This window comes from Salvelinus fontinalis, chromosome 23 (assembly GCF_029448725.1).
Source record: "Salvelinus fontinalis isolate EN_2023a chromosome 23, ASM2944872v1, whole genome shotgun sequence".
Taxonomy (NCBI): domain Eukaryota; kingdom Metazoa; phylum Chordata; class Actinopteri; order Salmoniformes; family Salmonidae; genus Salvelinus; species Salvelinus fontinalis.
Window position 1 is genome coordinate 20084694 of NC_074687.1, and position 21662 is coordinate 20106355.

Here is a 21662-nt window from a genome sequence, read left to right on the forward strand (position 1 = left end):
GCTAGGATGGATTATGGTGGGGTGGGGACCTCGCCCGGAGCCTGAGCCACCACCGTGGTTAGATGCCCACCCAGACCCTCCCCTAGACTTTGTGCTGGTGCGTCCGGAGTTCGCACCTTGTGGGGGGGGTAATGTCACGTTCCTGACCTATTTATGTTAGTTGTTATGTGTGTTAGTTGGTCAGGACGTGAGGTTGGGTGGGCATTCTATGTTTTCTGTTTCTGTGTTGGTTTTGGGTTGCCTGGTATGGCTCTTAATTAGAGGCAGGTGTTTGGCGTTCCTCTAATTAAGAGTCATATTTAGGTAGGCGTTGTCACAGTGTTCGTTGTGGGTGATTGTCTTCCGTGTTTGTGTTATGTCTGCACCATACGGAACTGTATACGGTTTGTTCGGTTAATGTAGTCTGTTTCCTATTCGTGCGTTCTTCGTGTTTATGTAAGTTCTCATGTTTAGGTCAGTCTACGTCGTTTGTTATTTTGTATCATTTCAAGTGTAGTTCGTGTTCGTTTTTCGTCTTGTCATTAAATTCATTATGTGTTCAAACTTCGCTGCGCCTTGGTTCAATCCCTGCTCCTCTTCGGATGAAGAAGAGGAGGACAGCCGTTACAAAGATGGGGAGAAGTATGTCCATAATAAAGCGCTGCTCTACCTTCATAACAGCACTATCAACAAGGCAGGTCCCACAGGCTCTAGTTTTGTCGCACCTGGACTACTGTTCAGTCGTGAGGTCAGGTGCCACAAAGAGGTACTTAGGAAAATTGCAATTGGCTCAGAACAGGGCAGCACGGCTGGCCCTTGGATGTACACAGAGAGCTAACATTAATAATATACATGTCAATCTCTCCTGGCTCAAAGTGGAGGAGAGATTAACTTCATCACTACTTGTATTTCTGAGAAGTTTTGACATGTTGAAAGCTGTCTGTTTAAATGACTAGCACACAGCTCAAACACCCATGCATACAACACAAGACATGCTACCAGAGGTCTCTTCACAGTCCATAAGTCCAGAACAAACTATGGGAGGCTCACAGTACTACATAGAGCCCTGACTACATGGAACTCTATTCCACATCTATTCCACAACTGATGCAAGCAGTAGAATCAGATTTAAAAAACAGATGGAACAGCGGGAACTGTGAAGCAACACAAACATAGGCACAGACACATGGGTACACACACATGATAACATACACACTATACACACACGTACACATGGATTTTGTGTTGTAGATATGTGGTAGTGGAGTAGGGGCCTGAGGGCACACACTTAGTGTGTTGTGAAATCTATTATGAATGTATTGTAATGTTTTTAAAATTGTATAGCTGCCTTAACCCTGCTGCCTTGGCAGCAGCTAATGGGTATCCATAATAAATACAAATACTGTAAATGGAAAAGCCAAGCTCTGTCAATAGTAAATAAACTATAAAGAAGAGGATAGCCATACCCTGATGATAATGGTTAATTCATAACAGCAGCCATTTCCTTAATTGTTATAAGACGTGACCAGTGCTGTCATTGTGTACACAGCTGCTGACCTCCGCCCCTCAGTAAAGTAGTGTCCAGGGATTGTACTGGTAAACAGTAACTTTCTGCAGATGAAGACTTTTAAATATAATTTAAATTGAAGGAGGGAGATTAAATATCATCTTACAGTATATGACATGTTGCTTGATTTAAAGAAAAGATGTAGCAAAATGTAGCTCCTGCTAAAAATCCCTTGTCTATTTCGTACACTGAGTTTCACAGATCTACAGGCAACACTTTAGTTAAGTGACTAGGCCCATGCCGGCGGCATCTTTTGTGAAAATATATTATGTTGAAAGTGTGTTAAAAGTGATTGTGAGAGTTTGTTTGTGTGATTCAGTTCACTGTAAGACCTCCCCTTCCTTCAGAGCTCCCACAAGCGTTGATGTAATTTGCCTTTTTTGGATTAAAGCAAATGTGAAACATCACTGACCCAAATAGTTGCCTCATCTGCCATCTGGAAGTGACAAACAAAACTCAGAAAGAACTCAAACCACATCTCTTCACTGACAGAGAATGTGCGTGCGTGTGCGTGCGTGCCTGCCTGCCTGCCTGCCTGCGTGTGTGTGTGTGTGCTTGGATGGATGGATGTTTGATACCAGTTTCGGTCAGATCATGTCCAGCTGTTTGCCTGCTCTAAGTTGGAAAGGATTTTTTCTGTTTGTCATTTACTAAACCTTGTTGTTAACCAAGTGCAAAGACTGAGAATGACGACAACCCACTGGGCACACACTGGTTGAATCAACGTTGTTTCCACGTCATTTCAATGAAATTAACGTTGAACTAACGTGGAATAGATGTTGAATTGACGTATGTGCCCAGTGGGAAGCCTTCAGCTACCATACATAGCTTTAGTCACCACCATCGTCTCTGTCAAAAAAACAGAACTGTGTTGGTGTGTAAACAGTGTTGTTCTACTCTGATCTGACATACAGTATACTGTATGGTTGTTTCAAACAAAGTCTCAGGAACGCTATAGGCTATATTGTGTAAAACCGTACTGCACCGTCTCTTCACAATGCTCTCCAGCAGCCTCTGTAGTCCAAGAATGTACCTTGTTTGTCATCCAAAGGCCCATGAAACTATGTTACATAATGGAAGAAAGAAATCAATCGAAACAAGGTTACATAATGGAAGAAACAAAACAATCAAAGGCCTGTATTGTAGTAGACCATAATCCTCTTGTTTCCCAGGATGCAAGACAAACTCCTCTTTTATGAAAATATGTCAGTCCATGTGGTATGTGATGTAATTCAGTATTTTATCCTTCTTTTTACGACCTAATCTTGTGAATGCAATTGAGTTTTGAGAAACAATCAACCTGGCTCAGGGTAGGAGATTAGTACCCTAGAATTGGGTGGCAAGTAGCCTAGCGGCTAAGAGCATTGGGCCAGTAAGGAAAAGATTGCTGGGTCAAATCCCAGAGCTGACTAGGTAAGAAAATACAATTAGTCTGTGCCCTTGAGCATGGCACTTCACCCTAGTCGCTCTGAATAAGAGCATCTGCTAAATGACTTAATTTTAAAATGCCATCCCTGGGCCTCTCACCTTTTGACAAAGGCTATTCAAAGACAATCTGCTATTCGTTAAATTATTCTAGCCCTGATCAATGTGTATCTACCACGTATTTACAAACAACAGTCTTACAGTACTTCATGCAGCACATGTTCCCTCTTGGGTAAATGTCATTCAGAAACGAACAACATTTCTCAACATTTAAAACCACAGAACTCCTCCTTTCCACCCCTGTAACACATTTTCCACAATGTTCCTCTGACATTTATGCTTGACCAGAGGTTGCTTTTATGTAGTGGCAGCAGCCAGAGTCCCTGAGGGGATGTTGTGGAGAGGGACGAGGAGACAGGTGGAGGTTATAGCTCTTAGTTACGCTAAGCCTCGCTAACTCCTACCCACAGGCTAGCTTCAGCCACAAAACCTCAGCATTTAAAATTCATTTAGTTGAGGAAGGAAGCATCCCAGTTGATCTCCTTTCTGCCTTTCTCTCTCTCTCTTTCTCAATTCAATTCAATCTCTCTCTCTCTCTCTCTCTCTCTCTCTCTCTCTCTCTCTCTCTCTCTCTCTCTCTCTCTCTCTCTCTCTCTCTCTCTCTCTCTCTCTCTCTCTCTCTCTCTCTCTCTCTCTCTCTTTCTCTAATCCTCTCTCTCTCTGCCTCCCTGTAACAGCAGGGAGAGAGGGCAAAGGAAGGTGCACTGGCCCTTTGTTGTGTAGGCTACTGATACCTTCTTGTTGTGATGTGTTCTTTTGTCCTATATTTTTATTTAATTTGACATTTTTAATCCCAGCCCCCGTCCACGCAGAAGGCCTTTTGCCGTTTGGTAGGCCGTCATTGTAAATAAGAATTTGTTCTGAACTCACTTGCCTAGTTAAATAAAGGTTCAATAAAATAAAATAAAATAAAAATACTGGGAGACAATAGGGAGAGGCAAGATTCAGGCAAGATTTCCAAATAGGGTAAATTGAAAAGTGGGGTTGGCCCCTTCTTCTCCCAATACACGAACACGCACGCACGCACGTACGCACGCACGCACGCACGCACACACGCGCACACACACACACACACACACACACACACACACACACACACACACACACACACACACACACACACACACACACACACACACACACACACACACACACACACACACACACAGAAACAAAACTATTAACATAATAGATTTACCTAGTGTCCTTATAGTAGTGCCAAGGAGATACACCATAGGGGGGTTAGATCGACACATGTTTTTATACTCAGGCTGGGGGATGATGGTAAAATAACAGCATGTTTCAGCGCCCACTGTCCATCCCTTAGTGCCACTTCCTGTTGACCCACAGTACAGTTCACACACAAACACTGCTAATAATATGGAGGCAGGAATGCTGTTTACGTCATAGAGCTTCTGCCATATTTACTTAGTACACAGGAAGACATATACAGCATCTGAAACAAGTAGTTAGGGGACGGGCACAGCCCTTGTAATGTAACTGACACAGGATGTTTTGATTTAACACCAGATAAACAACATAACACCATAAGCATCATTGTTTTTCTGAAAGGTAGCGTCACACCTACATAATGTTCGTCCCTCAACCGATCAGTGCAGATGATTCTCCGCGTTACCTGACGTAAGACAATGCACCTTTGTAAGAAGTGAGCGACACTGTCATAAGCACCCAGCACCCCTAAACCTTTAGAGGTAGTGAATAACACTTTTGTTTGCAAAACATGAGCATTCATCATGAACATGTTAAAATGGGGTTGTGCAATCATCATTATGATGGCACACCTATATTGGACTCAGTCTCAGTCATACCACGTTTGAAATATGTGGTTGTTTGTCAGAGTACACCCTTAGCGGTGTTGTCAGACAGCAGAAGTTTCTGCTTTTCAGGGATACAGTATTTTTAAGCTAACTTCTATTTCCCTGAAAAACGGAAGTGGGATCTCCGCTCAGGTGTCTTTCTACGCTTGCTAGTCAGGCTCGTCAGATATGTCATCATTCCCCGTTGCTGTCATATAGACTCAGAGGTTTGACTCACACTGTGTCCCTTTTAGTATTCATGTATATTGGTATTTGCCCCTCGTGGTGTCTCCACAACCCATTCTGTAAAACAATACAATCAGATGGCTGAGGCCATTACTCCATGAGGAGAAAGCATCAATGTGTGTGATGTTGTTGAATGTGACTTGGATATTACATAATAGAACATGTCTTCCTTCATGCAGGCAATGTTTTGCTTGAAACCATAGTTAATATTGGGTTTGGTCTCCATCATCATTTCTCCCCGTCCACAACCGCAAGGCTCTCCAGAAGGTGGTGCGGTCTGCACAACACATCCCCAGGGGCAAACTACCTGCCCTCCAGGATACCTACAGCACCCGATGTCACAAGAAGGCCAAAAATATAATCAAGGACAACAACCACCCAAGCCTGTTCACCCCGCTATCATCCAGAAGGCGAGGTCAGTACAGGTGCATCAAAGCTGAGACCGAGAGACTGAAAAACAGCTTCTATCTCTAGGCCATCAGACTGTTAAAAAGCCATCACTAACACAGAGAGGCTGCTGCCTACATACAGACTTTAAATCATTGGCCACTTCAATTTTATTTATTTTACCGTTATTTTACCAGGTAAGTTGACTGAGAACACGTTCTCATTTGCAGCAACGACCTGGGGAATAGTTACAGGGGAGAGGAGGGGGATGAATGAGCCAATTGTAAACTGGGGATTATTAGGTGACCATGATGGTTTGAGGGACCGATTGGGAATTTAGCCAGGACACCGGGGTTAACACCCCTACTCTTACGATAAGTGCCATGGGATCTTTAATGACCTTAGAGAGTCAGGACACCCGTTTAACGTCCCATCCGAAAGACGGCACCCTACACAGGGCAGTGTCCCCAATCACTGCCCTGGGGCATTGGGATATTTTTTAGACCAGAGGAAAGAGTGCCTCCTACTGGCCCTCCAACACCACTTCCAGCAGCATCTGGTCTCCCATCCAGGGCCTGACCGGGACCAACCCTGCTTAGCTTCAGAAGCAAGCCAGTAGTGGTATGCAGGGTGGTATGCTGCTGGCATAAATGGATCACTATTTACTTTAATAATGCAACTTTAGTAATGTTTACATATCTTGCATTACTCATCTCATATGTATATACTGTATTCTATACCATCTATTGCATCTTGCCTATTCCGCTCTGTCATTGCTCATCCATATATTTATATATTCTTATTCCATTCCTTTACTTAGATTTGTGTGTATTAGGAAGTTGTTGTGGAATTGTTAGATTACATGTTAGATATTGCTACACTGTCGGAACTAAAAGCACAAGCATTTTGCTACACTCACAATAACATCTGCTAACCATGTGTATGTGACCAATAAAATTTGATTTGATTTAAGCAAGGGCCTGGTGCCACACATAGCTTAGTGGTGGGTTCGCTGCAAGTCCCAGAGGCATTCCTGGGCATTGCCCAATGTGCCAGCCCATTGTTGCCAGTGAGGTTTGTCATTCATTCCTTCTAATGACCTCTAGATTATGTAGCTATGTTTTTGATTGCCTGTGTGTGGGGTTTGGCTACTAGCAGGATAAGGTGAAGAAATCCTGCCTGATCTGCTCTCTCAGTCTCAAGAGGCTGTCCTGTTAATGGAGTATGGGGGGGGGGGCGTAACATCCACAGTCAATTTGGTTTAGAGGAGACCAGAGAGAGACCAAGAGGTGTGGAAAGAGGGTTCTGGGAAGTAGCTTAGAATAGATTTATGACAATTATTCAAAATGTTGCATGGTCCATTATTTGTGAAAAGTTCATATATGCCTTAAACATTATAATTTATTGTGAATTAAGTATCTTTGAGTAGGAGCATGAGTGTGCCCCCTTGTCCTGTCACGGCTGTCATCCTCTTCTTCCTCTGAAGAGGTGTAGCAAGGATCGGACCAATACGCAGCGTGGTAGGTGTCCATGTTTTAATATGGAAAACTGAACATGAACACAAATACAAAAACAATAAACGTGAACAAACCGAAACAGTCCAGTGTGGCAAAAACACTGACACAGGAAACAATCACCCACAAAATACCCAAAGAGCATGGCTGCCTAAATATGGTTCCCAATCAGAGACAACGATAAACACTTGCCTCTAATTGAGAACCAATCTAAGCAACCATAGACTTACATAAACACCTAGAATGAACACAACCCCATAAATCTACCAAAAACCCCTAGATAGTACAAACACCCTAGACGAGACAAAAACACACAAACCACCCTCGTCACATCCTGACCTAACCAAAATAATAAAGAGAACAAAGATAACTAAGGCCAGGGCGTGACATGTCCACATCAAAATCATCAAAGAAACTTTTGAAAAAACATTCAAATAAATCACATTTTTCTCATGTCTCTACAGAGGGCAGTACATCTGTCATACAGAACAGACAGTGTTGAAGTAAGACATTACAGAATCGTTATCATATTACATTTAGCTAGAGATGTAGGATCTTAATTCGAGCCAGTTTGCTGCAGCAGGAACATAATCCTGCAGCAACAGGAAATGTGAATTATCGTGCGGATTATAATTAATTACATTTTTTGGGGGGGTTGATACATTTTTCATAAGGGAAACGAATTAGCAAGATAGGCACCGCCTAATGTCACCGATTTATACGTTGCCCATCTTATCCTATCCATTAATTCGGTTTGAGGCATCTAGCTGGATCTGGGGCAGGACCCAGCCAGAGGCTAACAAACAGCACAATGTATCCAAAGTAATGAATGTGCTGCCACACTACCAATACAAACACATTTTGTGATTTTTAGTACAATCATCTCAAAACTGTAAACAACAGTTTATTTGGTCTTCATGGCCAAGTTTACTTTAGTCAGCCTGAGTAAGTACTGCTGTATAGGGAGGAATTGCTGACCGTGTTGTTTTGAAATAGGCCACAGCACAGCTCAAACGGTATTTCCAGAGTATTGAGCCAGAGATGCAGAGTGAGAGGCCATGTGATGTGCTGGCAGGGAGTGCAGGATGAGAGGAGGATTGTAGTTGACAAAGAAGGAGTGCTGGGCGCTGGGCTGGCCCTTCAAGCAAACTTGAGTCATCATCATCATCAGCATCATGCCTGGCTGGCTGGGCTTATGTGCCCCTGTCATGGAGAAACCTCTACACACACACACACGCACACGCACACGCACACGCACGCACGCACACGCACACACACACACACACACACACACACACACACACACACACACACACACACACACACACACACACACACACACACACACACACACACACACACACACACACACACACACACACACACACACACACACACACACACAGGCAAGCTTCCTCAAAGGGACTGCTCCCCTCTCTTCTCCTTATCTCTCTCTATCTCTCTTATTCATACAATGAACAAACGTGACTTTGCTTCAGCTATTTAAGGTAAATTATCAGCAAAACTGGGGTGAAAAGCATATTCTGACCAATTTCATCTGACATTTACTAGATATTGTGATGACAAGCCATGTGTCTCTTTTCCACACTAAAGTGGGCTCCTCAAATGGCAATTTCATTTTGCATATGTTCAGATCGCATTTTATTTGTCACATGCGCCAAATTCAACACGTGTAGACCTTACCGTGAAATGCTTACTTACAAGCCCTTAACCAACAATGCAGTTCAAGAAACAGAGTTAAGAAAATATTTACTTAATAAACTAAAGTAAAAAATAAAAAATAAAATAACAATAATGAGGCTATATACCCCCTGTATATAGCCTCATTATTGTTATTTTATTTTTTATTTTTTACTTTAGTTTATTAAGTAAATATTTTCTTAACTCTGTTTCTTGAACTGCATTGTTGGTTAAGGGCTTAAGGGCTTGTAAGTAAGCATCTGTAACGAGTCAATGTGCGGGGCTACAGGTTATTCGTGGTAATTTGTATATGTAGGTAGGGGTAAAGGGACTATGCATAGATAATAAACAGTGAGTAGAAGCAGTATAAAAACAAAGGGGGGGGGGGGGGGTACATTTAAATAGATGTTAAGTATTAATCTGTGCATCCTTAGACATTTGTGATGTTTTTAATGACCAATCATGCTGGGTTAGCCAGCTGATCCTCTCTCCTCCTGATTATTGATGGCTGCCTACCTGGCTTTAGCGTGCTAGGCTATTAGCAGCCCTCATTAACGCTTTGAGTTAGCCAAGTTAGCGGAGGATGCTAATTCTCCCATTAACCATGAAGCCAGAGAGCCTCTCACAAAGGGGGGTAATTTGTGGCATGATGATGGCTGTTATAAATTAGATCAATGAGACCCTGCATCATACTGTATATCAGCCATAGGGAGAGTTGAACCCAACAGGAATGAGTCTACGGCCTCAGAATTAGGTCAGCAACACTCTAGCAGCATGAAGCTAAGGGATAAACTGATGATGATGACATTAGCCTGTATATAAAACACAATATGGGTCAATGGAAACTGAAGTCAGAGCAGAAGCAGGGAGTCGACTTCCAGAGGCCATGGGTGATTGGAATTATTGGATACTGGCGACATCAGGAGCTAGGGTTTATAGTCACCCTCAGATTTTTGGTAGTGCATTGAATGCTAGATCATGGAAAATGAAATGTGTTCTAATTGTAATTTTATGTGCTGGATCAGTGGTGTTCGTAACGCAGCATGAGCAGTGATAATTTAACACAAAGCAGCAGGTACTCTTCCTAGAGTACATCACGAGAGAGAGACAGAGAGACAGAGAGAGAGACAGTGCTGGTGCCGGTGCTGGAAACTGAAGCAGACAACTAGCCTGCTGCGTGCCCTGTACCAGCAATAGACACAACAGTCACAAGTCACGGCGGTTTTTGTTCGTATGTAGAACACAACTCAAGATGACTCAAAAGACTAATGGATGGGTATGTTATGCACACTTTCTTTCTCGCTCTTTTCTCTACTCACCTGTTGTTTTTCAAGGTTCCCTCAGGACACTTGCCTGGTTGAAGAATGGTTAAATTATATAATGTTTTAAGCAGTCCCGTGTGACTTCAGCCCTAGCTCATGCCTGGTGAATGAGAGAAAGAGGTTTGTGAGTGGAAGGGGATGAAGGGGGGTGCACACATGGATTCCTCAGAGAGTGTTTGCCCTCCACTCCATGTGAGAGCAGTGTTTGCCCTCCACTTCATGTGTTTGTTCTCCACTCCATATGAGAGCAGATGTGTGGAGATTAGGTCAGAAGAGATGAGATAGAGATATCCCTAAACATACGCTAAGCCTAGCCCTCGCTAAACCACTTAGGTCTATCTCCAAGAATAATATTAATCTTTCGCTTTTCGCTTTTCTGACATTGAATCTGGGGCGATAAGGCATGTGTGATATTTATTCAACATGCTCAGGATCACACATATCTCCTTCAGTCATCACCATGTCAACACGGTCATGTGAGTGAAGGATTGATACGTACCCCTGGCCTTCCTAATCACTGAAGCATGGATTTCAACACTGACAGACCGCAACTATTGTTTTTGTGTGCTGTGGTTTTAATGTTCTCTGGGGGCCAGTTTGACCACAATTTAGAGATTAAGGATTGTTTTGTCTCATAGTTTTTTGGGAGTCACTAGCTTTACCAAAACTGTCTAACTTTTTATAGACTAATGGTATTGTCAAACCATCTTGCATATAGACAACATATAGACAACTGTTCAGTGGATTTGTTCTTTAATAAATCTATAGAGACATACTACCACTGGCCTGTAGCTCCATAAACATGTCATAACCCCACTACAGTTACGTAGCATAGCCAACTGATTGATTGCATACCTTAGGGCTCAGACCGGTAGGATTGTTGAGCGTCTGCCTGCCGAGAGTAGGACTCCTAAGCACCTCTGAACAGAATGTTGGCAATCTTTTTGGTTTTCACATAGCACAGATCCTCACAGATCATCATCCGTCAGCTTTGTTAAAATACTCCCAACCAGAAATTGACAGTAGCATTACTTTCATAAGCTTTGTTTGGCATGTCCCATTGTTGCTAGTTGTAGGTAGCCAATGTCAGCTAACCACTAAGCTGCTTGTGTTAGAAAGCCCTTGTTGATACTAGCAAGATGGCCACAGCTAGATAGCTAGCTAGCAAGATGATGAAGAAATAATTGAATCCACTCTCCATAATCCCATACTGCCAGTGCTAGCCCAACAAGGCACATTTCTAGCTAGCTAATGTTAGCTAAATGGTTATTATGTAATTCACTAGCTAGCACAACATAAAGACACTCCACTGACTCGATCAGCAGCTAACGGGCAGATGCTTCATGAAACTAATCCATTGTGATTGACTTATAATGTTACTAGTTAGAGTGGCCAGATAGCTAGCTTAGATGAGGATTTAGTGTTGTGTGCATTGTGTCTGTGCACTTAGCTAGCTCTCATCCCATTCATTACATATGAAGTGTGACTGGCTCATTTAGCAAGCTGCAAGGGGGTGGGAAAAGTGCTGGGAAATTCTTTTCGTCTTTTTTTATCTTCTTTTCTGATTGGTGCAGAGTAAAATGTCTGTATCGACGGGCAAGGCGATTCTACATGTAGAAACGGGCAAAATCAGATGGTCAAACGCCATTGTTGTTTGTCCCAAAAACATACCATGCAGTGAACAAGCGGACGAACGGCAGGGGAACGGCAGGTGAACGGCAGGTGAAGGGCAGACATTCAGTGCTTTGTGTGTGGTCTATTACTGGATGACTGAACCCCTTGACTCCCTCCCCCCTCCTTCTCTCCTCCCAATCATGACTCAGGAATGTTTTCCTGCAGCGTTGTTGATGACCACCGGCCCAGGTGAGGTCAGGTCACCTGCCAAGCCTTCGCTAAAACCACTCATCTCCAAGAATAACATTAACCTTTCACTTGTCATTTTTCTGCCATTGGATCTGGGGTGATAAGGCATGTGTGGTATTTTTTCAACATGCTCAGGATCACGCCTGTCTCTTACAGTCATCACTATGTCAACATGGTCATGTGAGTGAAGGATTGATACCCCTGGCCTGCCTAATCACTGAGATGGGAATTGCAACACTGACAGACCGCAGCTATTGTTTTTGTGTGCTGTGGTTTTAATGTGCTCTGGTGGCCAGTTTGGCCATGATTTAGAGATTAAAGGAGAAGTTTACCCAAATCCAGAGTCTCCCAAATCATTCCATACATTCAAACTACCGTAATTCAGTCAAGTTTTCCCTCTCCCCCTCTCTCTCTTTGGAGTGCAGAACTGAGACAGCTGCAAAAACTGGTCACCTGACACATGACGTTGCTGGATGCAGGCCTCACTCTGCTCCTTTGTCAGTGAATGCATGATACACAAATCTACGAACTGTGGACAAATTCATTGTTTTATTGAAAGCGTATGGAATAATTAGCTATTTTTGTCAAAAGTACTAGCAGCTTTGAGTCAGGAAATGTGTACTTTCGCACCTAAAACATTATTTTATGTCATAATTTTATGTAGCCGACTGCCACAGCAGCGGAGATGGGTAACAACTGTGCATGAGTGCCCTCGTATTGGAAACCTTGCTACGTTGAAACATCAGGATATGTTCTTATATGGAGCTTGACGTCATAGTTTACAGTTATTTTGGGGGGTAGAAGTAGTGAGGATACTAAAGACAGTACAGTTCTCTTGCAAAAAAACAACCAAGAACATGTCTAACGACGGAAGAGTCGTGAGTGAAAAGGAAGAGTAGCCTACTGGAGGGGCGTTGATGTTGTCAAACCTTATTTATTTATTCTGACAAAGAATTGAGCGGATTTGAACTTCAGATGGCAGCCACTGTTTTAGACACAAAGGCTGCAGCAACAGCTGGACCAGAGCCCCAACCCATCCCCAGGATCAACAGCTGGACCAGAGCCCCAACCCATCCCCAGGATCAACAGCTGGACCAGAGCCCCAACCCATCCCCAGGATCAACACAGACTGGTGGTGCAGTTCTGGCAATTGCACTCCAATGCTGACAAATGAGGAATGTTTGTGCAGCATAGAATTTGAATATGTGACTACAATTCTTACAGACATGGAGGAACTTATCGATGATGACGAGTAGTTAGTCTGCTTTTGCAACCACATACATTTTGCTGCCCACAAAAACTAATTTTCCATATTCCTATGCGGAATTGGAGACACAACCCTGTTCCAGCTGTGCCAAATGGGCAGTTATCTAACGAGTAAGTAGCTAAACTTGACTTCTGTCACGTTCGTCGTAACGTGATTGGAATATATTCTTCTTTTAATAAACGAAGAACACTTAACCTGTTGAGGCTGGGGGCGCTGTTGTCACTATTTATGCTAATCGTGTAATTTTTGAAACGGCTTCCCACAAAATTATTGATCGTACAATATGCATATTATTATTATTATTGGATAGAAAACAGTCTATAGTTTCTATAGGAGTTGAAATTTTGTCTCTAAGTGGAACAGAACCCATTCTACAGCAATTTCCCTGACATGGAGTCAGATTTCAGAAATGTTGGCCCCTGATCTGGAGTCAGTTAAAAGGCCACTGTTATTGCTATGAGTATACGGACACTGCTTACGTCTTCCCCTGGATGCCTTTACGTGATGACGATTTGAATGGGGTCGATTGCGCGTTCACAGGCACTATAAATTAAAAAACCCTGTAGCTAGCAACTCTTTTCTTGGTGCGTCATGCGCGTGGAGGACACCGACCCGCACCTGTTCCAAGCATTAGTGTTGGGAGTAATCTTTCTCCGGTCATGTTAAGACTCGTTATAGGAGTTAAAAACATCATAAGGTAGTTAATTTAAAGCGTTTTATAGCAATTTATATCCGTTTAGTGCGATTTTGGGACATTTATTTCTGAAACGCTGTGAATCGCTGGGCACGCTTCCAGTTCATCCCGAACGCAGTTGGCATTTCCACATGGCAAGAGGACAGCTTTCCACCAAAAGACGATTAGACCCAAGAAAGGATCCTTTGCCCAAGATACTGATGGAAGAACAGCTCAAAGTAGGACATTTTTATTATGATAAATCGTGTTTCTGTTGAAAAATGTTAGTGGCTTAGGACGCCATGTTTTTTGACGTAGCTTCGCTTGGCGCAAACTGTATTGAAAAGTAAGGATAATTAAAAAAATGTAAATCCGCGATTGTATTAAGAATTAAATTGTCTATCAATCGCTGTCCACCCTATATTTTTTAGTCACGTTTATGAGTATTTATGTATAAGAGTAGATCACTGTCTAATATGGCGCACCAACATTTTCTCACCAGCTGGGCTACTTTTGTCATTGTGTAACCATGATTTTGGTGGCTAAATATGCACATTTTCGAACAAACTGTATATGCATGTTGTAATGTGATGTTACAGGGGTGTCATCTGAAGAATTCTGAGAAGGTTAGTGAAAAAATAATATATTTTGGCGATGTTTACGTTATCGCTCACTTTGGCTAGAATTAATGCTGGGGTAATGTTTGCACATGTGCTATGCTAATATAACGATTTATTGTGTTTTCGCTGTAAGACACTTAGAAAATCTGAAATATTGTCTGTATTCACAGGATCTGTGTCTTTCGATTAGTGTATGCTGTGTATTTTTACGAAATGTTTGATGATTAGTAAGTAGGTAAACACGTTGCTCTATGTAGTTATTCTAGTCCATTTGTGACGGTGGGTGCAATTGTAACCTATGCCATCTACCTGAAATATGCACATTTTTCTAACAAAACCTATCCCATACCATAAATATGTTATCAGACTGTCATCTGATGAGTTTTTTTCTTGGTTAGGGGCTATAAATATCTTAGTTTAGCCGAATTAGTGATAGCTACTGTTGTTGGTGGACAAATAAAAGATGGTGGATTATGCTAATGTGTTTTTAGCTAATAGATTTACATCTTTACATATTGTGTCTTCCCTGTAAAACATTTTAAAAATCGGACATGTTGGCTGGATTCACAAGATCTGTGTCTTTCATTAGCTGTATTGGACTTTAATGTGTGAAAGTTAAATATTTAAAAAAAATATTTTTTTTGAATTTCGCGGCTCTGCCTTTTCAGTGGGGGTGGGGGGGGAGTGCCGCTAGCGGCACCCTCATCCTAGACAGGTTAACTTCTACTGCCTCAGAAACCCGGATCCGGGAGCACCCCCCACCCCCCACACACTGTTTAGCATAGCTAGCATAGCTTCACAAGTAGATAGTAGCATCTAAATATCATTAAATCACAAGTCCAAGACACCAGATGAAAGATACAGATCTTGTGAATAAAGCCACCATTTCCGATTTTTAAAATGTTTTACAGGGAAGACACAATATGTAAAGATGTACATCTATTACCTAAAAACACATTAGCATAATCCACCATCTTTTATTTGTCCACCAACACCAGTAGCCATCACCAATTCGGCTAAACTAAGATATTTATAGCCCCTAACCAACAAAAAAACTCATTAGATGACAGTCTGATAACATATTTATGGTATGGGATAGGTTTTGTTAGAAAAATGTGCATATTTCAGGTAGCTGCCATAGGTTACAATTGCACCCACCGTCACAAATGGACTAGAATAATTACAATGAGCAACGTGTTTACCTAACTACTAATCATCAAACATTTCGTAAAAATACACAGCATACACTAATCGAAAGACACAGATCCTGTGAATACAGACAATATTTCAGATTTTCTAAGTGTCTTACAGCGAAAACACAATAAATCGTTATATTAGCATAGCACATAGCACATAGCAGCCCAGCATTGATTCTAGCCAAAGTGAGCGATAAAAGTCAACATCGCCAAAAGATATTAATTTTTTCACTAACCTTCTCAGAATTCTTCCGATGACACTCCTGTAACATCATTTTACAATATACATATACAGTTTGTTCGAAAAGGTGCATATTTAGCCATACAAAACCGTGGTTACACAATGAAAATAGTAGCAAAACAAGCCTGAAAATGTCGGTCGCCATCTTTCAGAGTGATCTAGTTTAATTAATAGCTAATCATATACTTGACTAAAAAATACAGGGTTTACAGGAATCGAAAGACAAATTAGTTCTTAATGCAACCGCTGATTTACATTTTTAAAATTATCCTTACTTTTCAATACAGGGTTCGCCAAGTGAAGCTATACCAAACAAAATGGCGAAATATGCGTTTAAAATATTTCGACAGAAACACGATTTATCATATTAAATATTGCTTACTTTGAGGTGTTCTTCCATCAGATTCTTGGGCAATGTATCCTTTCTATGTTATAAACGTCTTTTGGTCGATAGATGTCCTCTGTCCTTCGAAATGTCCACCACCAACGACCGACACCCCAAAACGTGTCCAAAGTTTCAGAGTGCACAACAAATAAATTCCTCTAAAATCGCACTAAACGGATATAAATTGCTATAAAACGGTTCAAATTAACTACATTATGATGTTTTTAACACCTAAAACGAGTAAAAACATGACCGGAGAAATATTGCTGGTTAGAAAACGATTTGGAACGAGGCAGGTCCGATGCCCTTCACGCTTCAGGCGCACGACGAGAAAGGGCGGTCTCTATACATTTTGGTCTTTTATACTGGCTGTGAATATCCCATCGATTCCATTGAAAGCGTGATGACGTACAGACACCCAGAGGAAGACGTAGGCAGTGTCGGTTTCTTCATAGCATTCACTGTCGCCTTAAAAACAGACCCCAGATCAGAGGTAAAAAAAATTGAAATCTGAACCCTGTCATGAAAAGTGCTGTAGAAATTGTTCTGTACAACTCAGAGACAAAATTTCAACTTCTATAGAAACTAGAAGGTGTTTTCTATCCAATAATAACAATAATATGCATATTGTACGATCAAGAATTTAGCACGAGGCAGTTTAATTTGGAGACACAAATATGCTAATGCGGAACAGCACCCCCTATAGTTCCAAGAGGTTAAACAAACTAACAAAACGAACGTGAAGCTATAAACAATTAGTGCTGACATGCAACTACACATAGACAATAACCCACAAAACCTAAATGGAAAATGGCAGCCTAAATAGGATCCCCAATCAGAGACAACGATAAACAGCTGCCTCTGATTGGGAACCAATTCAGGCCACCATAGACCTACAATAACATAGACTTACAGAAACCCCATAGAGCTACAAAAAACCCTAGACAACACAAAACACGCATACCCACCCGCTAGTGGGTTTATGTTTTCACATTATCCCAAACCACTATATAGCCTATGTTTATTCACAATCTTTTTGGGATATTCTATTCTGCAATGTAAGGTGACACAACATCTATTGTTATCACACCCTGATCTGTTTCACCTGTCTTTGTGATTGTCTCCACCCCCCTCTGGTGTCGCCCATCTTCCCCATTATCCTCTGTGTATTTATACCTGTGTTCTCTGTTTGTTTATTGCCAGTTCGTCTTGTTTGTCAAGTCAACCAGCGTTTTGTTCCCCAGTCTCTCTTTTTCTCGCCCTCCTGGTTTTGACCTTTGCATATCCTGTCTCTGAGCCCGCCTGCCTGACCACTCTGCCTGCCCCTGACCCTGAGCCTGCCTGCCGTCCTGTACCTTTGCCCCACTACTCTGGATTATCAACCCCTGCCTGCCTTGACCTGTCGTTTGCCTGCCCCTGTTGCTGTAATAAACATTATTACTTCGACACAGTCTGCATCTGGGTCTTACCTTCAAACCTGATAATTGTCGCCTCAACCCCCTGTCATAAATGCATAGGGCACATACCGTTGCTGTCTGATGAAAACTTCTTATCTCCAACTAAATTATCATATTTTCCCATTAACAAACATACAATTATGAAACTACAGAAGCTATTTTGAATACATTTCCTTGGCATAGAGTCATGAAATGTTCAGAGTACATTGAGGGAGTTACTGCTTTCAATAAAAACATATTTTTTTAAAGGCAAAACTTAGTTACTAGTTTATCATCAGACAGCGACGATATGCTAACCTGTAGAGCACCTAGGCCTCTACATGATGGTGCAGTGGTAATAACACAATAAGAATGCCTCGAACTTCAAGGATCAGGCTACATACCTCTGCACCCTTGCTTTGTCGTTTTCTCTTCTCTTTTATTATAAACTGAGTGGTTCGAGCCCTGAATGCTGATTGGCTTAAAGCCGTGGTATATCAGACCGTAAACCATGGGTATGATAAAACATTTATTTTTACAGCTCTAAGTTGGTAACCAGTTTATAATAGCAATAGGGTGTTTGTGGTATATGGGCAATATACTGTTCCACGGCTAAGGGCTGTTCTTAGGCACAACACAACACGGTGGGCCTTATTGTTTAAGTATCCTTCGGTTTTCTGTCCCCATAATTTCAGATCGCATTTCTCGTTGATATGCATCGTCACTGAAGGTCTTTACTCACACATGCAGGGATTATCATGACACAAGGCGAGACCCAGATGCAGACACAGGAGGCAGATGGTTGGAGTCTTACAATGTTTATTAATCTAAAAGGAGTAGGCAAGAGGATCGGGTGGCAGGTAGCCTAGAGGATCGGGCGGCAGGTTGCCAGGTAGCCTATTGGTTAGAGCGTTGGACTAGTAACTGAAAGGTTGCAAGATCGAATCCCCGAGCTGACAAGGTAAAAATCTGTCGTTCTGCCCCTGAACAAGGCAGTTCACTCACTGTTCCTAGGCCATCGCTGAAAATAATAATTTGTTCTTAACTGGCTTGCCTATTTAAATAAAGAATAAAAAAATAAAACAAAAAAAGAGAATAGTCGTGGAAAAGGCAAAAAGGTCAAAACCAGATCAGAGTCCAGGAGGTAAAGAGTGGCAGACAGGCTCGTGGTCAAGGCAGGCAGAATGGTCAGGCAGGCGGTTACAGAATCCAGAAACAGGCAAGGGTCAAAACCGGGAGGACTAGAAAAAGGAGAATAGCAAAAAGCAGGAGAACGGGGAAAACATACAAGACAAACTGGCACAGAGAGACAGGAAACAGGGATAAATACACTGGGGAAAATAAGCGACACCTTATTGGAAGACAATCACAGGGACAAGTGAAACAGATCAGGGCGTGACAGGGATGTAATGTTGGCGGCAGAAGTTTGTACATCGAATTTACTATTTATAATTGCTACTTACCATTTTCTGCATCTCTATGTATCTTTTACCGGAAAACTGTGAAATTTGTTGCCTTCCTCCCTTGATTTCATGTAATCAAATGAAATTGTGTTGGTCACATGCAGATGTTAATGCGAGTGTAGTGAAATGCTTACGAAATGCTTACGGTTGTGGGCGGAGCAGTTGCCGTACTAGGCGGTGATACAGCCCGACAGGATGCTCTCGATTGTACATCTGTAAAAGTTTGTGAGTGTTTTCGGTGACAAGCCACATTTCTTCAGCCTCCTGAGGTTGAAGAGGGGCTGTTGCGCCTTCTTCACCACGCTGTCTGTGTGGGTGGACCATTTCAGTTTGTCTGTGATGTGTACGCTGAGGAACTTAAAACTTTCCACCTTCTCCAATACTGTCCCTTCAATGTCTATAGGGGGGTGCTCCCTCTGCTGTTTCCTGAAGTTCACAATCTTCTCCTTTGTTTTTTTGACGTTGAGTGTGAGGTTGTTTTCCTGACACCACACACAGAGGGCTCTCACCTCCTCCCTGTAGGCTGCCTCGTCGTTTTTGGTATTCAAGCCTACCACTGTAGTGTCGTCTGCAAACTTGATGATTGAGTTGGAGGCGTGCATGGCCACACAGTCATGGGTGAACAGGGAGTACAGGAGAGGGCTGAGAACGCACCCTTGTGGGGCCCCAGTGTTGAGGATCAGCGGGGTGGAGATGTTGTTTCCTACCCTCACCACCCGAGGGCAGCCCGTCAGAAAGTCCAGGATCCAGTTGCACAGGGCGGGGTCGAGACCCAGGGTCTCGAGCTTAATGACGGGTTTGGAGGGTACTATGGTGTTAAATGCTGAGCTGTAGTCGATGAACAGCATTCTTACATACAGTAGGTATTCCTCTTGTCCAGATGGGTTAGGGCAGTGTGCAGTGTGCAATGTGATTGCGATTGCGTCGTCTGTGGACCTATTGGGGCGGTAAGCAATGTATAAAGTATAAAGTGCAGCCAGGTACCGAACACCAGCCTGCTCTTGCTACCATTTCTTTTCCATTTTGTGTCACTAACTTTACCTGCGATAGGCCTAACTCGATCAACTTTTTCACCAGCTCCTTCTCCCACCAAATAAAGCTGTGACATAAGGGCATATCGTGAGCAGGGTTTCCCCCTCAACGGCGCACATGCACAGTTGTTACTCATCTCCACTGCTGTGGCAGTCAGCTACATAAAATAATCATATAAAGCAATGTTTTTGATTGAAAAGTACACATCTCCTGACTCAAAACCAATAGTAATTTTGACAAAAATAGCTAATTTGGCTGTATGCTTTCAATAAAACAATGAATTTGTCCACAGTTCGTAGATTTGTAAATCATGCATTCACTGACAATGGAGCAGAGTGAGGCCTGCATCCAGAAACGTAGCAGGTCACATGACCCATTTTTGCAGCTGTCTCAGTTCTGCAATCCCGGGAGAGAGAGGGGGAGAGGGCGAACTGCACTGAACTAGTTTCAATGTAATGCCAGGCTCTCTCCAGTGTATGTAATCAGTTGGGAGTTTCTGGATTTTGGGTAAACTCTAAGAATTGTTATGTTTTGTTATTTTTTGTAAGTCACTAGCTTTACCAAAAGCTGTGTCGCTATCTTTTTTACAGACTAAAGCACTGAATCATAAGGTATTGTCAACCCATCTCTGCATATAGACAACTGTTCAGTGGACTTGTTCTTGGATCAATCTCTAGAAACATAGTACCTCTAGAAACATAGTTCCTCCTGTAGCTACATAAACATCTCATAACCCCACTACAGTTCAATAGCATAGCCAACTGATTGAACACATACCTTACTGGATGACCCTTTGGAACCCTGCCTGCTTGTCTCCTGATGTGCTAATCAGGTTGGCTAGCCTAGTGCTACACTAACAACCACCCCGTGGTCTGAGAACATGCTCTATCTAATGGCCTAGCTCTCCTGCGGGAAAATAATGAGAATATCATGAAGAGTTTTAAATGAAAACACGGTGTGGTGGGGTGACCGTGGGCCGTGGGTGGCCTAGACAGACAGATGCCTAATTGGATGTATTCTTTCCCACTCCCTTTAAACTCATTGTTAGCACGACTTGTCAGGTGGCTGCTAGGGATTAATAAAGCTTCAATGGGCCATGATCCCATTCGCGGAAAAAACAGGAGCAAAGGTGGTTTAAAATGTGATGTGAGAGAATGCTGCTGCTGCTAGATGATAAGACTGTTTAGATGGAAGTAAATCTCTGTTACACTCGATGAGGACAAAGGTAAGGAGTCAGGCGCAGAGAGCGAAGGTAACGGGGAAAACCACTTTTTAATGTCCAACCAGAATAACAACTGGTAACGTCAAAAACATTGGCGTAAAACTCCGACTTGAATAAAGTCCAAAACTGGAAAAATAAATCCAGACTGTGGAAAAACCCCAATGAAAATAACAGCCTCATATACAAACAGAGAAACAAGCCCGCACAAACATAAACGGGCTAAACGAACTTAAATAACACCACCCT